The 22,088-nt window shown below is 37.5% G+C and overlaps 1 long non-coding RNA gene across 6 annotated transcripts in view; it reads left to right on the top strand.

Moving 5' to 3' along the window:
- The window catches only part of LOC147363453 (uncharacterized), a 271,934-nt gene that overhangs the window by 143,573 nt on the left and 106,273 nt on the right, over positions 1 to 22,088 (top strand). For 4 of the 6 annotated variants that reach the window (XR_015137166.1, XR_015137159.1, XR_015137156.1 and 1 more), the window contains one exon: positions 18,706 to 18,852. The exons of the other annotated variants lie outside the window; for them this stretch is intronic. This is a non-coding gene — a long non-coding RNA (uncharacterized LOC147363453). The remainder of the gene's footprint in view (positions 1 to 18,705; positions 18,853 to 22,088) is intronic. 6 annotated transcript variants of the gene reach the window in all.

Here is a 22,088-nt window from a genome sequence, read left to right as displayed (position 1 = left end):
ACATTCCAGGATGTCTGGCTCTAGTTGAGTGATCACACCATTGTGGTTATCTGGGTTATGAAGATACAAATAGCTGAGAAAAGAAGAGAAGGGAAGGCAAAGGAGAAACGGAAGATATACCCATTTGAATGCAGAGTTCCAAAGAATAGCAAGAAGAGATAAGAAATCCTTCCTCAGTGATCAGTGCAAAGAAAGAGGAAAACAATAGAATGGGAAAGACTAGAGATCTCTTCAAGAAATACCAAGGGGACATTTCATGCAAAGATGGGTATAATTAAGGACAGAAATGGTATGGACCTAACAGAAGCAGACGATATTAAGAAGAGGTGGCAAGAATACACAGAACTATACAAAAAAAGATCTTCATGTATTAGATAGGTCAGTCATGTTTTCCAGTCTTAGAGAAGTGACCTTATGTTGGAGACTTCCTATGGAGCCCAGCTGCACATTTCCCTCTGGTGACCAGAGCTGTATGCTGTAGGGTGATCCCTCTGTGGGCTGTGTGGGCCCTCTTTTGTGGCGGGGTTGACTACTGTGGGCACACTAGTAGGTAGGGCTGGCCCCTGGCCTAATTGACTGCCAGTCCCTGCCTCATGTGGTGCCTGCCAGCCTGCTGGTGGGCAGGTCCATGTCCCAGTGTTGCTGCTCGTCAGTCTTGGCCTCAGTGATCCAAGGGCTAGTACTGAGCCACTGGTGGGTGGAGTCAGGATCAAGGGCAGCTGGCTGTGGGGCCTCAGGGGCCTAGTGCTTGTGCCAACCTGCTGGAAGCAAGTAAGTCTGACACTATTAGGCAAGATGGAAGATTCCAAAACAGTGTTTGCTAGCACCACAGTCCTAGTGGTGGAATGAGCTCCCACTAATGGCTGTCACCAGCATCTTTATCCCCAGGTTGCCCCCTGCCTTTCTGGGAGGCTCTCTAAGATCAGTAAGTTGGTCTGACTCAGGCTCCTTTGAAATGACTGCTTCAGTACTGGATCTCAGAACTTGTGACATTTTACGCATGTCTTGTAAGAATAGAGTCTCTGTTTCTATAACCCTCTGGCTTTCCCATACACAAACGCTGCTGGCCTTCAAAGCCAGATGTTCTGGGGACATGTCTTCCCAATGTAGGACTCTTGGGCTGGGGATCCTGATGTGGGACTTGAACCCCTTGTTCCTTGGGGAGAACCTTCACAATTGTGATTATTCTCCCCTTTATGGGTCACCTACCTGGGGGTTATGAATCTTGAGTATATTGTGTCTGTCTCTCCTTCCTCTCTCATTGCAATTCCTTCTTTATATCTTTAGTGTTGGGAAAATATTTTCTTCTAGACTTAATGTCATTTGCATAGATAGCTGCTCTGTAAATAGTTATAATTTTTGTGTGCCCATGAGAGGAGGTGAGCTCAGGTCTTTCTTCTCTACCATCTTGGCCACACATTATTTTTTAATGCAAGGAATTAGTACAGTATAATGGCTATAAGGCTATCTTCAGTTTCTTGATTATCTTCAAATTCCAATTTTATATTTTGAGCAGAGTGACTTTGATAAAGTTATTTCATATCTTTGTGCCTCAGTTTTTTCATGTGTGTTATGAAATAACAGTTGTATCTACTATATAGAGTTATTGTGAGGAAACAGTATAAAAAGCAGTTAGGACAAATCAAAGAATAATAAATTGGTTTTCAGCCCCAAAGTTGCAAATGCAATATTAGTAATTTAGACATTCCAGATATTGACATTGTCTCTCTCTAAAACAAATTTGATCATATGCAACTTCTGTGTTTTTCTTTTCATTTTAGTTTTTCTATGTATTGTGTACTTTTCTTGCTGAGCTTGTGTGCTTTTGAAATTTATATAAATGGTATAATACTATAAGTAATCTATATCCTTTTTACATCCAATGATATGTTTCTTATATTCATTCATTTGATGTATCTAGCAGATCACTCATTTTCACTATTATATAGTGTTCCCAAAACATATCTATCTATACATAAATATAGTATATGGTCATTTTGATTTTTTTCAATTTGATGTCCGTTGATGCCATCAATATTTTCTACAGGTCCCTTAAGACACATGCTTAAGAGTTTTCTAAGATATTCATCTAGAAATGGCTTCCAAGTCCTGAATTTTCAAATATATAACTCCATGAGATGAAGCTAAATTGTTTTCCAAGTACTGTATTAATTCATTCTCCCACCAGTTAGCATGTGGCAGTATCAGAACTTCCTATTTTTTAAAAAATTGGTAGGTGTAAAATGTCATTTTATTTTGACTAAAATTTGCATTTTAAAAATTATTAATAAGGTAAAACTTTTCATTTGTGTTTTGGCCCTTCGAGTTTCCTTTTCTGTGAAATAGCCTTTAGGTGATACTGGGATTGCATTTATATTCAATGTCTTCTCTGTTCTTTTAGTTTATATTTTAATATGTACTAGATTAAAAGCACTCCAAATTAAAAATTTCTAAATAACAAAGAAAAAAGATACACAAAATTTGAGTCTATTGTGGCTATTTTTATTACTAAAGGGTTTTTGCCATTGTATGTTAATACTTTTAGGCAGAACATAAAATTTGAATTATAGTTGAGTTATGAATACTTTCAGAGAAGGCAATGGCACCCCACTCCAGTACTTTTGCCTAGAAAATCCCATGGACAGAGGAGCCTAGTAGGCTGCAGTCCACGGGGTCGCTAGAGTTGGACACGACTAAGTGACTTCACTTTCACTTTTCACTTTCATGCATTGGAGAAGGAAATGGCAACCCACTCCAGTGTTCTTGCCTGGAGAATCCCAGGGACGGTGGAGCCTGGTGGGCTGCCGTCTATGGGACTGCACAGAGTCGGACACGACTGAAGTGACTTAGCAGCAGCAGTAGCAGTATGAATACTTTATAGAAAGTTCATTCTTTGTAGGTGAGCTTCATGAAGAATCAACTTTAAATCACTGCAGGAACTGAAATAGAGCAGGAGCTCAATATAAATATTTTCAGATTAATCAACTGACTCAATTTAAAGCATGAAGAGCTATGAAATAATAAACATAAATGAAGTTAAGCTTAAACATTCTTCAATAATATCCACAAGTGGGACATTGTTTCTCAGTTTATATAAACATTATGTTTAGGAGAAAGAGGTAATATTGTATAATATATAATACCCTGATGAAATAGATCTGTTTAGATATTTAGATGGACCATTTAACAGTGAATAAAACATACAAGCTTTTCTTTGATTTCCCATCATGCCCACTGTAGAATATTTTCTGTGTTGGAAATAGATGAGAACTTGACTTTAAATAGCAGTTTTCTTCCTTTTTTTAGTGTTGTTAAGGTAATTTCCTGGGCAGTAAGTTAATGAGACAGGCTTAGAATGACTAGGGAACCTATGGAAAAAGACACTTTCACTTACTTGGACAGTAAAATCACTCTATTGAGAGAAAGAATAACTTTAGAATATCAAGATTCGTATCCATAAGGCATCTGATTCACATATCCTCAATTTTTCTTCTATTTGGCAAGAAACAATGCAAAATAGTATTCAGTTAATTAAAGTTAATCTTTAAACTTTCATATTTAAACAGTCTACTATTCCTTCTTAATCATATGATGTACCGGGATTTAGAAAAGAGATCTTAGCAATATCTCTTGGTACAAAGACTATACTCATAAATTACAATATTTCATACATTTATTGAAACAATTTCTCCCTAGTGCATTTTACTTATAGTTTGACAATGACATTTGTGTTTTGAGAATTAGCAGAAAACAATGGTTGGATTACCACTTACAACACAAAATCTTTAAATATTTGATGTGTCAATTAAAATTTTTTTTTAATTTAAGGATAATTTCTTTACAGAATTTTGTTGTTTTCTGTCAAACATCAACATGAATCAGTCATAGGTATACATACGTCCCCTCCCTCTTGAATCTCCCTCCCCATCCCACTGCTCTAGGTTGATACAGAGCTCATATTTGAGTTTCCAGAGACATACAGAAAATTCCAATTGGCTATTTATTTTACATTTGGTAATGTAAGTTTCCATGTTACTCTCTCCATAAATCTCACCCTCTCTCTCCTCTCTCCATGTCCATAAGTCTGTTCTCTATGTCTGTTTCTCCATTGCTGCCTTGCAAACAAATTCATCCGTACCATCTCTCTAGATTTCACATATATACATTCAGTTCAGTTCAGTTCAGTTCAGTCGCTCAGTCGTGTCTGACTCTTTGCGACCCCATGAATCACAGCACGCCAGGCCTCCCTGTCCATCACCAACTCCCGGAGTTCACTCAGACTCACGTCCATCGAGTCAGTGATGCCATCCAGCCATCTCATCCTCTGTCGTCCCCTTCTCCTCCTGCCCCCAATCCCTCCCAGCATCAGAGTCTTTTCCAGTGAGTCAACTCTTTGCATGAGGTGGCCAAAGTACTGGAATTTCAGCTTTAGCATCATTCCTTCCACAGAAATCCCAGGGCTGATCTCTTTTAGAATGGACTGATTGGATCTCCTTGCAGTCCAAGGGACTCTCAAGAGTCTTCTCCAACACCACAGTTCAAAAGCATCAATTCTTCGGTGCTCACCCTTCTCCACAGTCCAACTCTCACATCCATACATGACTACAGGAAAAACCATAGCCTTGACTAGACGAACCTTTGTCGGCAAAGTAATGTCTCTGCTTTTGAATATGCTATCTAGGTTGGTCATAACTTTCCTTCCAAGGAGTAAGCGTTTTTTAATTTCATGGCTGCAGTCACCATTTGCAGTGATTTTGGAGCCCCAGAAAATAAAGTCTGACACTGTTTCCACTGTTTCCCCATCTATTTGCCATGAAGTGATGGGACCGGATGCCATGATCTTTGTTTTCTGAATGTTGAGCTTTAAGCCAACTTTTTCACTCTCCACTTTCACTTTCATCAAGAGGCTTTTGAGTTCCTCTTCACTTTCTGCCATAAGGGTGGTGTCATCTGCATATCTGAGGTTATTGATATTTCTCCCAGCAATCTTGATTCCAGCTTGTGTTTCTTCCAGTCCAGCATTTCTCATGATATACACATTAGTATATGATATTTATCTTTCTCTTTCTGACTTGCTTCACTCTGTATAATAGGCTCTAGGTTCATCCATCTCATTAGAACTGACTCAAATGTGTTTCTTTTTGTGGCTGAGTAATATTCCATTTGTGTATGTACCACACTTCTTTATCCATTTATCTGTCAATGGACATCTAGGTTGCTTCCATGTTCTAGCTATTGTAAATACTGCTGCATTGAACACTGGGGTACGTGTGTCTTTTTCAGTTTTGGTTTCTTCAGGGTAAATGCCTGGAGTGGGATTGCTGGGTCCTATGGTGATTTTTTCCCTTAGGTTTCTAAGGAATATCCATACCATCTTCCGTAGTGGCTCTATCAATTTACATTCCCACCAACAGTGCAAGAGGATTCCCTTTTCTCTACACCCTCTCCAGCATTTATTGTTTGTAGGCTTTTTGATGATGGCCATTCTGACCAGTGTGAGGTGATATCTCATTGTAGTTTTGACTTGCATTTGATGAATCAATTTTTATATTCTTGTTTTAGTTTCCACAAATGCAGTATGGAAATAATATTACTCATCTCATAACTTCTTTCGTGAGATATTCAGCGGATAGACACATTTTTAAAACATCTGGAAGTAAGGTAGATGATGTGCAATTAAGTTCACAGAGCGAGAGTAAAATAGTCACAGTAAAAGCTGCAACAAATTGCAAGTGGCTTTTCAATTTGCTCTCACTCCTTAGAAAATTTTAAATTGGTGACAAAGAATTTCTTGGCAATTTATAAAAGGGAGACTAATTGTAATGATTTGCTTCTTGAAGGTAATTTTCAATAATAAAAACCAGCTGATAAGTTTTTCCATCATGATCTAGCTGCTAGAAAAATAGCTTAAGTAAGTTTTTTTTCTGGTTCTTTTAGATGAGGTGAATTTTCTTGTAGGTCTATGGAAACCTTTTTGAATATATTTGTTGCCGGAAGCTCAAAATTATTTAGTTCTGACTATAATTGCATCTTGGAGGAGATGACTGACAGCATGTTGACTCGTTTTGCCAAAAATAAACCTTTTAGGTTTCCTGAGAACACATTTTAAAATACTGGTGTTTGCTTCAAGATTATCTAGCTTGCCAAAGTATTCCCTTTTTAAAATATAAAATGTATTTCCAAATGTGAGATGTTTGTTGAGTTTTCTGTAAAAAATTTCCAGTAATGGAAGCTAGGAAAATTAGAAGGAAAATGGTTTAAGATGATTACCAGTTTGGTTACTCCTGAGATGTTAATTTTCTCTTAGCATCATTCGTAATAGTTTCTTTTGCAAACAAAAATTGCAAAGTCACCAGAATATTCAGATCTATGTAAATACAAAAAACGATGGCAATTTGTTGGCACCTTATGTCCAATATGTTTCCTGTACAATGGTAAGTGTCGTAATCTTTTTTTTTTTCCTGATGACTTGTATGTTTTTGTATCAGGGAAACCTACTGATGTTAATGTCTTAATGTTAACTGTGTCATGTTTATAGTTTGCATTGTTTACCCATGTAGGGAATAAATAGCATGATCTTTTAGATTTTACAGTGATTTATTTATTATATTTAATTTTTGTTGACAAAGTCAATCATTCCCTAGGAACTGGGAAGAAAGCAAGTCATCTATCATCATCATTTTCATTGAAATGAGTGTATTTTCATCTTGAATCCATTTATTCAATACAGCTGTGAGTCATCCTTGGTAATTTTTTGGTAGGTACGAAGTCACAGAGATAAACTTGGAAGCATAATTTTTCTTTAAAACCATGTTTAGACCTGGAAGCTAATCATAGACAGCCATGTACAGACTACATTTCAGTACTTTAGATTCACATCAGGTCATCAAATTTATTTTGTTTTACTATATTGGCTCTTTCTGCTACCTTAGAATTATATATAACATGTTTAAAATCATTACCAGAAGTAAAACATTTTTTTTGACATTAGAGTTTTCTGAATTTCATATTATTTTTAGTCCATTATTAAAATCTAAAGACTGTTTGTTATTTTATGTCCTAACTAAACTTTAGACTATGACCATTTTGTCTTTAAAGACTTATTCAACATATGCCCACTTTTCTGCTTTTCCAAAAGCCCCAATATTGTATCCCAATTCTTTTCCAGTTTCTTACATACTGTTTCAAGTTCTTTCTGTCTTTTTGTGTAAGATTCTGACTTCCTCAGAACTTCCTCCTAATTCTCTCTTCAGTTGAGCTCGATCTATTATTGAATTTAGAAGTGTTTTATTTCAATTTTTATATTTTATATACACAGTTTCTAATTGGATCTTATACATTGCTGATTGGTCGTATTCACCTTTTCTTGCATTTGTACCATACCTTCTTTGGCTTTAGGGTGAATGTCACTCCTTCATTTATTTCTTATAGTGTCTGAAAGAGACTGATTTAAAAGTCTTTCTTCTCCCCAGGTTGTTCCATAAATGTGTTTTTAATCTGGAGTGACTAAATGTGACATTTTTGTGTTTATTTTTTTTTATATTCCTTTGAATTTGTGAATTGTGCAAAGTAGCTCATACAGACAATTGATTGTATTACAGTCCAATGTGCAGTTTAAAGAACATTTTTAAAGTAAATGCCCATGAAAACAATCAAGAAATGGAAATATAACTTGAGTCTCTCTTCTATTAAGTCAGAGAGGAAAAGAAATTTCTTCAAAGCGTGTGTAACTAAAGAAATACTCTTCTATGAGTTTGGGATTTTCTTGAAAGCCTGATATAGAATAAACATTTGAAAGTATTTCATGTGCCATTCAGAAAAACATGTTATAGAGTTCTATATATTGTTTTAAACTAAAATCTTAAAAATCTTGTGTCCCCATCTCTGGTCTCTCTCATTATCTTTCCCTCCTGCTGATTTTAATCTAAGTTAATGGTGGGTGCTTTAGAATGAATATTTGTAGACTTAAAGGTTTAGACAAAATTATTAATTCAACAGATTGTAATCGTAATTTTGTAATAGAGTGTGACCCTAAGCAGTCCTTAGCATGTGGCCATTGCTGTACGCCATTATCCCTCGCCTCATCACCCGGTAGCAGTTACACAAGACTATTAGTGGTCCAACTCAGCACAGCAGTGGGCCCCTCCACCAAGGGACCAACTGTCAGTGAGTGATCCTTAGGGGGGCCCATTCAGTCAATGGTCAGTGGAGTGGTAGTGGGTGGTCATCAGGCAGACAGAGAGGTAAGAGGTGGATGGAACCGGGCCTTCTCTCTGGGGCCCCCAAACTCACTTGCTGGTCTGAGGCCAAGTGAACTGGGGGGCCTAAGTAATAGGCTGGGTGCTGCATCCTGCAGGGCTCCAGAGCCCTCATCAAGGCCACCACTGGCTTGGCCCAGACCTTGAGGCCCTGGTGAACCTCTCCCCATCTCAGTCTCTGCAGCCTAATAGCAGTGGCAGTCTGCCTGGGTCACAGTCTGCGGGAACTGCCCTCTTCCATATGGGTGGCCTGAGGAGTCTAAGGACCAATTAGGTTGGGCACCTTGCTCCCTCAGTGATGACACCTGGACAGGATCTGGGATCCTGGCCCTGAGGGCACCACCAGCTGTGATCTGCCTCATCTCAGCCAGGATATGGACCTCAGAGGGTATTAGTTGTGCTTTGGGACCTGGCCCTTTCTTATCAGGATAGAGAATAACATTCATTTGATAGAGATTTACAGGAAGATGGTGATCTGACCATGATCTGACCTCAAGAATAAAGGATCTGACACCAAGAAGTTTGCAACAACTAACCATGCCCCTCTGTTACCTTTTCTATAAAAGGGCTTTGCTGAAAGCTTTCAGGGAGTTCGGAGTTTTTTTAGGCATGAGCCACCCATCTCCTTGCATGGCCCTTAATAAACCTTTCTTTGTTCCAAATTCCGATATTTTGATACTGTTTGATCTCACTATGTGTCATGCACATGAACTTGCCTTTAGGTAACAGTTGGAAAACAAGCATGTAGTAAGAAGGATATAAGATAAAGTACTTGCTGGACATTCTGCACAGATAATACAAGGAAATCATATGGAATGATCTCTGTTCCTTGCCTCTGACAGTAGCTTCAAGACTGCAATCAGTTGCATTTGCTCATGTCCCAGAATCGCATGACAAGCAAGGGGGTATGGTGGGGGGATGCCAACTCTGTGTATAAATATATTCAGACCTGAGTTGGGAGCAGGGCAGGTATGCTGTATTTAGAAAACCTTATTTTGCATACTTGCACTGTTGTACCCTTTATCTTACTGGTGATTAACATGAAAACTGCTCCAAGACCTTGGATTTCTTTCTAAAAAAATCAACTCTCCTCTCCTTGCTTGGCTCCCTTCTCATTATTTTAGAATTTTTTTTTTTTTTTTTTGGAGCTTCAGTTTGGACTGTGGTCTGCATGCAATTCCATTGCTGAGGGTACAAAGAGAAATTGGATACCTTGGCTAGGGTGCTGAGCAGTTTTGGTTAGTGAGCTTGGTCTTTGCTTTTCCTTCTGAAATTCTTTTAAAACCTTGTGCTCGTTTCAGTAGACCTATTTGTTGTGTTTGTATGGGTATCCCCAAGACCTCTGTAGTTCTTTCCAATTCAGTGTGGAATGCTTGGAACTTTCTCCAGACAGATAATCAGCTTCAGATGTTGAATGTCCCTGTTCTACCTGCCCCAACCCAGCAGCTCTTCCGAGTTAGGTGAGTGAAATGATAGGTAAGCTCATGGGTTTGGCCGTGACAGTGTTCTTCTGTAGTGGAGGATTTCCCTTGGTGTGGCTATGCTCGTAGTTCTCTACTCACTTCAGAGGATGTGATCTATTCATCAGATACTCCCCTCCTTTCTTTTTGCTAAATCTTTTTAAAAAATCATTGGGGATTATTATTTCTAGGCAATTAAGATTAATAGTTTTCCTCCCTCTACTTTGCTTCTCACTCTGGAAAAAGCCAGTGGTAAGCCATGGCAATTTTTTTACTCTAAGTTACTAAGTTGATCCAAGACTGCTTCTTCAATAAAGGAATTGTCTGCATAGTTTCTCCTAGCTTTCTACTTACCCTTCCATTAACAAACTGGAGAATTATTAATGACGTTTTTAAATATATGTGCACTTATCCTCACCTCCTCTATGTATTCTTTTTGAGAACAGATATGGGGAAAGAGTAGCAAACTCTGGAATCTTCTGCCCTTATTTCCCCCTAATGACCATTTTCCAAAGATTATAGTATGGAAATTTATTTTTTTTTGTTAACTTCTAGTTCATAGTAACTATAACTTTACATTTAAAAACTTTTGAGGAAGAGTCTTTGATTTAGCTTTACTTGATGATGTGAATTATCAGTTTTGAGTGGACTTTTAAAACGTGTGCTTTTGTGGCATTAAGCATAAATGTCTGACAGTACCCAGTCATCCAAATTCCAGAAATGTGACAATCAGATATCTGAGAATGACCTTGATAGCACTTGCCATCATATAATTCCCTCATCTGTAATATGATGCTGCTGCTGCTAAGCTGCTAAGTCACATCAGTTGTGTCCGACCCTGTGCGATCCCATAGATGGCAGCCCACCAGGCTCCCCCATCCCTGGGATTCTCCAGGCAAGAACACTGGAGTGGGTTGCCATTTCCTTCTCCAGTGAATGAAAGTGAAAAGTGAAAGTGAAGTCGCTCAGTTGTGTCTGACTCTTAGCAACCCCATGGACTGCAGCCTACCAGGCTCCTCCATCCATGGGATTTCCCAGGCAAGAGTATTGGAGTGGGGTGCCATTGCCTTCTCCACTGTGATATGATGGGACACGGCAAAAGAGATTTACAGATGTAATTAACGTTACTAATCAGCTGATCTTATTTTCTTAAGACAAGGAGGTAATCTAGGGAGGCCAGGCCTAATAAGGTGAGCCTCTTTAAAAAAATTTTTTTTTCTGTGGCTGGCGACAGAAGAAGTCAGAGAGATTTCAGGCTTGAAAAGGACTTCATGGGCCATTGCTGATTGACAGCTAGAGGAGTCCAAGTGAGAAGGAATGCAGGTAGCATCCAGAAATCAAGAATGGCCCCTAGCTGACAGCCAGCAAGGATAAAGGAACTTCAGATCTACACCCACAGGAGCTGGATTTTTCCAAGAATCTAAATGAGCCTGGAAGTGGATGCTTCCCCACAGCTTCCACAAAAGAGCCCAGTTTGGCCAAAACTTTGATTTCAGCATTGTGAGGCTCTAAGCATGCAACCCATTGAGCCCACCCAGACTTCTGACCCACAGATTTGTGAGTGAATAAATGGGTTTTGTTTTCTGCCTCTAAGTTTGTGGCAATCTGTTCTGCAACTGTGAAATATGAATTCAAGGCACATTCAAAATAGCCTGCAGGGAAATGTGCAAGGCACACACCTATCCTTATAGGAATAGTTTAATGTCCAAAAGATGATTCCATTTACCAGATTTAAGAACCTGTTCATTTTTCCATGTGATCACATTTGCTTCTACTCTTTTCCAACTTCCAACTCTCTTTCTGAATCTGTTAAGAACTCCTCTGCCACTTAGCTCTCCACCAGTCTCTATTTCCATCAACCCTCTGAACAGATTTGTACCTCACTAGGATCTGGTCCCATCCTTTCTCCTCCCATTTTTGGCCCTGGCCATCCATCTGTCTTGCTTATTCTTTTTTTCTGTGCCATGGCTCTGTTAAATAAAAGGGAGTGCTAAGTTAATTTCATTCCTTTTCCATAAGTTTCATTCCTTTTAGAAATAATTAATCTTGTATTCTGACAGTATATACAAAACAACTGCAGATATTTAAAGAAAATTGCAATTGAGCCCAGCATGTACTACTTTTACAAACAAAGAACTTTTTAGCTTAAAATAAATGTCTCTGTGACAGATCTATGTACAGTGAATTTTATTCAATAAGAAAGTACTTCAACGTTTTCAATAGGTATTTAGGATGTTCCATGTTCCTAACAGGAGAAGGCAATGGCACCCCACTCCAGTGCTCTTGCCTGGAAAATCCCATGGACAGAGGAGCCTGGAAGGCTGCAGTCCATGGAGTCGCTGAGGGTTGGACACGACTGAGAGACTTCACTTTCACTTTTCACTTTCATGCGTTGGAGAAGGAAATGGCAACCCACTCCAGTGTTCTTGCCTGGAGAATCCCAGGGACGGCGGAGCCTGGTGGGCTGCCATCTATGGGGTTGCACAGAGTTGGACACGACTGAAGCGACTTAGCAGCATGTTCCTAACATGTTTAGGATGTGTTCCACATATCCTTATCATTCTTCGTGTCTGTGCTATTTATTAACCTTTCCATAGTTTTTTCTTTGATGCAGGTATCATACTCTGAGAGAGTGTCTCTGAGTTTCATAGAAATTATAATTAAAATAAAGCAAAGTAAACACTAATTTACCACATACCTGATATTTTTCTTTCTCTTTCCTCCAGTATAACCCAAAACTTTTTAAATAGGATGTGTGAAGGCTAAAGATCACAGACAGATATATGGGGAAAGAAGAAAGAAGTTAAAAGGAGAAAATATTTTTATTTAGTACCAAAAATTTGTCCTACCAAGTTTAGAGAATGTATCCTTAAAGAAAAATTAAGATATCTAATAAATAATCAGGCATATGAGATAAAGTGAGGCTTCTGTTAGTCAACTAATTTTTGAACTCAATTTGTGTAAACAAAGGTTATTTCATGTATATTTGACTCTTTAAAATTAATTATATCTGATTCACACTCAGATAGATGTAGAAACATGGCTCATTTAAAATAGCATAATTATATGTTACAAAAATAGCATTCATTTATTCTTTGTTTTCCACGGTTAAGATACTGTTAGAGTCACAGGATTATGTGAGGCTCTATGGGAAACATTTTATAGGGATGCATGCTGACATTCTGGTTTATCCCCAGTATGTCCTGTACTAGCCCAATACCAATCTGTGATAAAAATTTAGAAAGACAGACTGTGTTGACAGAATAGTACTTAGGAAGGAAATTTAGACATATGAAGTACAATTTGTGTGGAACAAAGACATTTTGCAAAGTAATTTTAGTTGGTACAAAAAATGAGAGAAATTGGCAAACTTCTCTAAAGACTTCTGTCTTATAACCATTGACTATGGAGGATGAGCAACTTAAAAATCACTAAGATGGTGCCTCGTATATGCAGTGCAGTCTACATTACCTGCAGCAGACCTCCAGCTGCACAGTTGCACTCATCTCACATGCTAGCAAACGAATGCTCAAATTCTCCAAACCAGGCTTCAGCAGTCCGTGAACCATGAGCTTGCAGATGTTCAAGCTGGTTTTAGAAAAGGCAGAGGAACCAGAGATCAAATTGCCAAAATCCGCTGGATCATCAAAAAAGCAAGAGAGTTCCAGAAAAACAGCTATTGACTATGCCAAAGCCTTTGACTATGTGGATCACAAAGCCTTTGACTATGGAAAATTCTTCAAGAGATGAAGACCACCTGACCTGCCTCTTGAGAAATCTGTATGCAGGTCAGGAAGCAACAGTTAGAACTGGACATGGAACAACAGACTGGTTCCAAATAGGAAAGGAGTACATCAAGGCTGTATATTGTCCCCCTGCTTATTTAACTTCTATGCAGAGTACATCATGAGAAATGCTGGGCTGGATGAAGCACAAGCTGGAAGCAAGATTGCTGGGAGAAATACCAATAACCTCAGATATGCAGTTGACACCACCCTTATGGCAGAAAGTGAAGAAGAACTAAAGAGCCTCTTGATGAAAGTGAAAGAGGAGAGTGAAAAAGTTGGCTTAAAGCTCAACATTCAGAAAACTAAGATCATGGCATCCAGTCCCATCACTTCATGGCAAATAGATGGGGAAACAGTGGAAATAGTGCCTGACTTTATTTTGGGGGGCTCTAAAATCACTGCAGCCATGAAATTAAAACATGCTTACTCCTTGGAAAAGTTATGACCAACCTAGACAGCCTATTAAAAAGCAGAGACATTACTTTGCCAACAAAGGTCCATTTAGTCAAGGCTATGGTTTTTCCAGTAGTCATGTTATGGATGTGAGAGTTGGACTATGAAGAAAGCTGAGCGCTGAAGAGTTGATGCTTTGAACTGTGGTGTTGGAGAAGACTCTTGAGAGTCCCTTGGACTGCAAGGAGATCCAACCAGTCCATCCTAAAGGAGATCAGTCCTGGGTGTCAGTCGAAAGACTGATGTTGAAGCTGAAACTCCAATACTTTGGCCACCTGATACGAAGAGCTCATTTGAAAAAAACCCTGATGCTGGGAAAGATTGAGGGCAGGCGGAGAAGAGGTTGACAGAGGATGAGATGGTTGGATGGCATTACCGACTCAATGGAAATGAGTTTGGGTCAACTCTGGGAGTTGGTGATGGACAGGGAGGCCTGGGGTGCTGCAGTCCCTGGGGTCACAAAGAGTCAGACACGACTGAGTGACTAAACTGAACTGAACTGAACTGAGACCTCCTACAAATCCAAAGAACTGTGACCTATCACACACTGCTGCTACTGCTACTGCTGCTAAGTCGCTTCAGTCGTGTCTGACTCTGTGCGACCCCATAGATGGCAGCCCACCAGGCTCCCCTGTCCCTGAGATTCTCCAGGCAAGAACACTGGAGTGGGTTGCCATTTCCTTCTCCAAAGCAGGGAAGTGAAAAGTGAAAGTGAAATCGCTCAGTCGTGTCCGACCCTTAGTGACCCATGCAGCCTACCAGGCTCCTCCGTCCATGGGATTTTCCAGGCATGAGTGCTAGAGTGGGGTGCCATGCTCCTAGTAACCTTGAAAGTCTTTTTCAAAATTTTCAAGTGTAGGCACTCTTTCCTTAGCTAGGGTACACCGAAGAGGAAGATTCAGTGTGGTTACACCTGAATCAAAATAGAGCAAAAGCACTGAAGAATCTACAAGAAATAAGTCACGTATTAATTAATGCCTTCATTTATTTAGCACTCCATCAGGCATCTTGATTACATGGGTAGTTCTGTCATCAGGAATTCATGAATATAGCTGAAAAGTGTATTTTATTTTCATCTTATATTATAATCTCACGAGTACCAAGATCAGTTGATTCAGGTTTGTCCAGATACAAAGCTCAGTGGGAGTGTTGGGTACATATGTGTGTGTGTGATTCTGTGTTACATTTAAAATTTTTTGCTTATACATTGTTATTCACCATCAACTTTAATTTTCTAAAGGGCAGAAAGGCGTCATGATGGAATGAAAACCCATTACGTGATTTTCTTGTTTTTATTTATTTTATTATTTTTAGTAGCTTTGGGCATTTTAGAAGCAGAAAAATTATCAACTAATGAAGTTTTGATACTGTTGTCTTTAGGTAACAGTCAAGCTTTTACATAAATGGTAGTCTATCTAATTAAATTCACTGAAGATCTTTCCAGAACAAATGTGTAGTCGTATTTCTGGCATTTTGCATCTCTTCTCTGGTTACCTCTGATGGCTATAGACATAACAATAGTTTCCTTTTCTGAGGTCTGATTTATCTCTCCTAATGTATTTCTCTTTTAACTAAAAGTGCATAAAGGTGAATAGAGTATGCTTGCTGCTCTTGAAAATTGCATAGACCAGTGACAGAAGACAAGTTAATTTAATGGGCTTCTCTGGTAGTTCAGACAGTAAAGAATCTGCAGGCAATATAGGAGACCCAGTTTTGATCCATGGGTTGGAAATATCCCCTGAAAAGTGAGACTTGCTCAGTCATGTCTGACTCTTTGTGACCCCATGGACTATACAGTCCATGGAATTCTCCAGGCCAGAATACTGGAATGGGCAGCCTTTCCCTTCTCCAGGGGATCTTCCAAGGATTGAACCCAGATCTCCTGCATTGCAGGCAGATTCTTTACCAGCTGATCCACAAGGAAAGGCTAAGAATACTGGAGCGGGTAGTCTATCCCTTCTCCAGAGGATCTTCCTGACCCAGGAATCGAATCGGGGTCTCCTGCATTGCAGGCAGATTTTTTAGCAACTGAACTATTGGGGGAAGGGAATGCAACCCACTCCAGTATTCTTGCCTGGAGAATTCCATGGACAGAGGAGCCCGGCAGGCTACAGTCCACGGTCACAAAAAGTCGGGCATGCCTGAGCAAATAACACACATGAGCAAAATGAACACTAATCATGGGGGCCTTTAATCTTAATGCACTGTGACTAAAATATAAGCCACATGGCTGTTGGAGAAGAAAGTTAATTTTCCACATTTATGTATTATTTCACTTATTTAAAAATTCCATATTGTTACTCTTTCACCAATGTCCCTTTCCTTGATTAAATTGAGATGATTTATCTTTATTCCGTTTAGAATTGGCGTTAACTTTTAATGCGTGTCAAAGTTTTTGTTGAAAATATTCTATTTCTCAGAAAAATCAAAGCACCTAATGATACATTCTGAAAATATCCTCATTTATTTTAACTTTGGAGGCATTCTTCAAATTAAAGAATTAAGTCAAAACATTATAGCAGAACAAATAAACATTTTATTTATTCATATAAAATAATAGATCTCATTTGGATGGTGTTTTATCATTCATCATATTACTTTGATACTTTCTCCAAGAAGCAAACTTCTTGGGAAACTGTGATGCAATTTTTGTGATGAGGTTGAGGTCAAAGAAATAAATCAAATGCTTATTTTCTCTTTCATTTTCTTCCCTTATTTCTCTTTCTCTTTTTATGACCAGGTTTCTCTCTTTAAACCTTTTAGCTTTTCCTGACTCCTTCATATATCTCAGGCACCCCTATTTTTCTTTTAACATAATTATATAAATTAGACAACTTTATCTTTCTCTACTATAAGAGAGATTTCAAGTACCTGAGATGAGAAGGAAGTAAAACTTGGTTGAAAGAACTGGATTTAAATCACAACTTGGTCACTCTTTTCTTCTATGGAATAGTGAACTGTTTGAGTCTGGACTTTCTAGTCAGACTGCTTGGATTTTAATTCCAGTCATGTAATCTCACTAACTAACTGATCTTGAGCAAATATTACCTCTGTGTTTCTCAGTTGCTCCATGAGTAAAATAATTAGAGTTCATACCAGTTAGAGTTTTTATGAGGATCAAATAAAAATATAAAAAAAATGCTTAGAATAATATCTAGTATAAAGTAAAAAACCCTATCTTTGCTAGTATAATTAGGCTATTATTATTTGGTAAGTCATTGAATTTTTATATCTCAACAATGGCAGATATTGTTCTCTACATTGGAAGTCAACAATTCAATAAATTTTTATTGCAGGTAAAGCCAAACTGAAGGTATAAAGGTAGTATAAACTGTAGGTTACCAATATTTTAGTAGTGTTACCAATAGAGTAAACTGTGTTTAAAGTTAAGATGAGGTTGCTGGGCTAAGTTCTTATTGTTCTCCAAGCTGAATTCATCCAGCGTTGCTGCGTCTCCAGCTCATTTGTCTGAGAGCTAAGATGCAGAAAGGACAGACTTCTATCCTGGGGAGGACTGGTTAACAGGCACAGCTCTGCTCCCCAGTTGTTAGGTTGCCTGGCTTAGTAAAGGAGATGTACTGAAGCCTGTAATTTAGGCTTCCTCTTGGAAGCTACTCTGGTTATCAATCATTCACTCAACAAACTGTGTTCCAGTGAATCCTCTAGGCCCTAGGAATAGAGCAAAAAAATGAAAACTTATAATCTACCTGGGGAAGGCATATAATAAGCAAAAATAAATTATGAATTATGCAACTAGTGTAATAAGTGGTGCAAATTCAGGGGAGGAGAGGAAGAAGTACCTGGAGCTGAGGGCTATAAATTTCTGAATCTAGTGTGGGGAAAATCACTCTAACTTTTGGGCAGATACCTCTGAAGATAAAAACAGAGTTCCATTTGACTAAGGAATGGGCAGTTTCAAAAAGTACATGATGTGGGGTGAAAAAGCAAGAATTTGGTTAAGCTTGAAATACCTGTTAGACATCTGTGCAAAGATATTGTATAAGCTACTAAGTTATCTCAATATGGAGAACTGGGGAACAGTCCTGGCTGGATATATAAATGTAATAGTTATTGACATATAACTAGTACTCAAAGCTATGAAACTAGATATGATTATATAGGGGGGCAATGAAGTTAAAAAAGAGCATCAAAGAAGGAATAAGAAAAGATAAAATAGTTTATTTTTCTTATTCTTAATTGACTTAATAGACTATTTGTTTAAAATAATAATAGTCACAATGCTTTTGATTATTCATATGTATATTATATATATGTGCTTAAATATAAGAAATAAATGACAAAAAATAGTACAAGAGACAGAAAATAGGATTATTTTGTTATTGTAAAATACTCATGCAAACTGTGAGTAGGATAGTGTTATGTGAAAGTTGATTTGAATTACTTATGAATGTATATTAGCAAACTCCAGGGCAACCACAAAAAAAAAATTTTAAGTGTAATTAGTATGCAAAGAAAAGAGAGAAATGGAATTATATAAAATGTTCAATTAAAAACACAAAAGGAAGAAAAAGTGGAGGACAAACTGGGAGAAAGGAACAATGTCAACAAATAATAATAACAAATATGGTAGATATTAAGGGATTGTGGGATTTATGGTAGCTCTATTTTCAGTTTTGAAAGGAATCTCTATACTGTTCTCCTAGTGGCTGTATCAATGTACCTTCCCACCAATAATGTAGATGGGTTTCCTTTTTCCATACCCTCTCTTGCATTTACTGTTTATAGACTTTTGTTGATGGCCATTACCAGTGTGAAATGGATAAAGAAGATGTGGTACATATATACAAAGGAATATTACTCAGCTGTAAAAAGAAGAAAATAATGCCATTTGCAGCGACACGGATGGACCTAGAGATTCTCATACTGAATAAAGTAAGTCGTACAAAGACAAATATATGATATTGCTTATATGTAGAATCTGAAAAAAGGCTATAAATCTACCAAACCGAAATAGAGTTACAGATGTAGAAAATAAGCTTACTGTTACAAGGGGGCATGGGGGAGGAAGTGATAAATTGGAAGATTGGGATTGATACATACACACTACTCTATATAAAATAGATACCTAACAAGGACCAACTGTATAGCACAGGGAACTCTGCTCAATACTCTCTAAAGGCCTGTGTGGGAAAATTATATAAAAACAGTGGTATATGTATTTGTAAAACTGATACACTTTGCTGTATACCTGAAACTAACACAACATTGTAAATCAGTCATACCCCATTAAAAATTAAAGACCAAGAAACCCACTTTAAATGTAAAGCAACGTAGATTAAAAGTTAAAGAATGGAGAAAACTGTACGGTGCTAACATTAATGAATAGAAAGCAGAAATTGCTTTATTAATTTCAAAGAAAGGAAAGTTGTCAGGGTTAAAGAGGCACGCAATGTAATAATAAAAGTGCCAATTCTTCAAGAAGATGTAATTGTTAACATGTATTTATCTAACAATAGAGAACAATAGAGAACCAAACTGTATAAAGCCAAAATGGACAGAATTTTAAGTTGGATAATCACTACCCCTCTCTCACAAATGGACAGATCAATTTAGCAGGCAGAAAAACCAGTCTTTGCAAGAAATGGTGCTGGACCAATTGAATATCTACACACACATGAACATACATGAACACATGCACACATACAGAGAACCAGACACGTACCTTACATCCTTAACAAAAGTTAATCGAAATGAAATATAGATCGAAGTGTAAAACTCAAAACTCCTTGAGGATAATATAAAAGAAAACAAAACTTCTTGAGGATAATATAAAAGAAAAGTTAGATGATTTTGGATATGGTGATGACTAAGATTCAACACAAAAAGCCTGATCCATAATCTGGACTTCATTAAAATTAAAAATTTTATGCTCGGCAAAAGACACTGTTAAGAGGATAAGAAGATATTCAGGAAATCTTCAGAAAAGACACATCTGATAGATAACTTTTATTCAAATGCTCAAAACACTTAACATGTAACCATATGTAAACAAATAACTCAATTTAAAAATAGGTTAAAAATCTGAATGAACATTCACCAGAAAAGATATATAGATGGCAAATAAGCATGTGAAAACATGTTCCCCATCATATGTCATCAGGGAAATGCAAATTAAAGTAATGAGGCACTGCTACATATCCATTCAACTGGACATAATTAAGAACAACAGCAAATGCTGACAAGGATGTGAAGCAACAGCAACCCTCATTTACTGTTGTGGGAACACAGAATGATATAGTGGTATTAGCAAAAGCCCCTGGTGCTGGGAAAGATTGAAGGCAGGAGGATAAGGGGACAACAGAGGGCAAGATGGTTGGAAGGTGTCACTGACTCAATGGACATGAGTTTGAGCAAGCTCTGGGAGATGGCGAAGGATAGAGAAGCCTGGCATGCTGCAGACCATGGGGTTTCAAAGAGCTGGACATGACTGAGTGACTGAACATCAAATTAGGAGACAGTTTGGCCATTTCCTACAAAACTAAAATACCAAGCCGTCCAACAACTGCACTCCTTGGTATTTACCCAAAAGAGCAAATTCACTGAAAACTTAGTTCTACACAAACAACTATGCGCAGATATTCATAGAAGCTTTATTCATAATTGTCAAAACTAGTCAGCCAAGTTGTTTGACAGTAGCTGAATGGATAAGTAAACGGTAGTACCTGCAGATAATGGAATATTGGTCAAACCTGAAAAGAGATGAGCTATCAAGCCGTGAAAAGACATGGAGAAATCATAAATGAATATTAGTAAATAAAAGCAATCAATCTGAAAAGGCTAAATACTGTATGGTCCTAACTATTGGCATTCTGGAAAAGGCAAAACTATGGAAATAGTGAAAATATCAGTGGTTGCCATGGGGAAGGGGAGAAGGAGGCATAAATGCACAAAGCACAGAGGATTTTTAGGGCAGTGAGACTACTGTGTATGATAGTAAAATGGTGGATTCATGTTATTATACATTTGACCAAATTCATATAATGTACAATACTAAGAGTGAAATGTATTGCAAACTATGGCCTGTGGGTAATCATGGTTTGTCAATGTAGGTTCCTAAATTGTAACAATGTGCCATTCCAGTGGGAAATATTCATAATGGGGAAGGATATGTGTATGTGAGGATAGGAGGCTAATGGCTATCTTTGTACCTTCCACTTAATTTTCCTGTGAACCTAAAACTACTCTAAAAATTAAAATCAATTAAAAAAGCATGCTAGATGGCCAAATATTTAGAGTCAAGGCACAGGGTATTCAAGTGATAGAATATATATGAAACACAAATAGTTTTGTGAAAAATCCATTGAAAAGCATTCAGTGACTATATTTTTATTAACCTTGTATGGTCATCCATATTTTAATATTGAAAGCTTCATATTTTTGTATGGACAACATAAAATATGCTATTGACATAGACATTAATGAATAATATCTTTAATAGAATTCAACAAGTGCTTTAAAAAAAGAAAAAACAACAACAACAACTGCGTAACTTTACAGCTTAAGGAACTAGAAAAAGAACAAACTAAGCCCAAAGTTAGTAAAAGAAAGAATAAAGATCAAAATGGAAATAAATGAAATAGATATTAAAATGACAATATAAAAGGAATGAAACTGAGTTGATTTTTTAAAAAATTAACAAAATAGACAATTAGCTAGACTTACCAAGAGAAAAAAAAGACTCAAATGTATAAATGAAAGAAAATATATTACAATTCATACCACAGAAATACAAAATCATAAGAGACTATATGGCAACAAATTGCAAAATATAGAAGAAATGGATAAATCTCTAGAAATATACAACCATATCAAGACTGAATCATAAATAAATAGACAATCTGAACAGATCAATTCTAATAAAGAGAAGAGACTGAATCAGTAATCAAAAGCTTGGAACAAAGAAAATATTAGGAACAGATGACTTCACTGGTCAATTCTATCGAACTTTTAAGAACTAATACCAGTTCTTCTCAAACTCTTAAAAAGATGTGGAGACACTTCATAGTTCATTTTAGAAGCTCATCATTACCCTGATACCTAAGTTAGGCAGAGACACTGTAAGAATAGAAAATTACAGGTCAATATTCCTGATAAATATAGATTCAAAA

The sequence above is a fragment of the Bos grunniens genome, chromosome 11, assembly GCF_055505025.1.
Source record: "Bos grunniens cultivar Pamir isolate PY7600 chromosome 11, Bosgru_T2T1.0, whole genome shotgun sequence".
Taxonomy (NCBI): domain Eukaryota; kingdom Metazoa; phylum Chordata; class Mammalia; order Artiodactyla; family Bovidae; genus Bos; species Bos grunniens.
The sequence above is the reverse complement of the archived record's forward strand: the minus strand, read 5'-3'. Positions and strand labels throughout refer to the sequence as shown.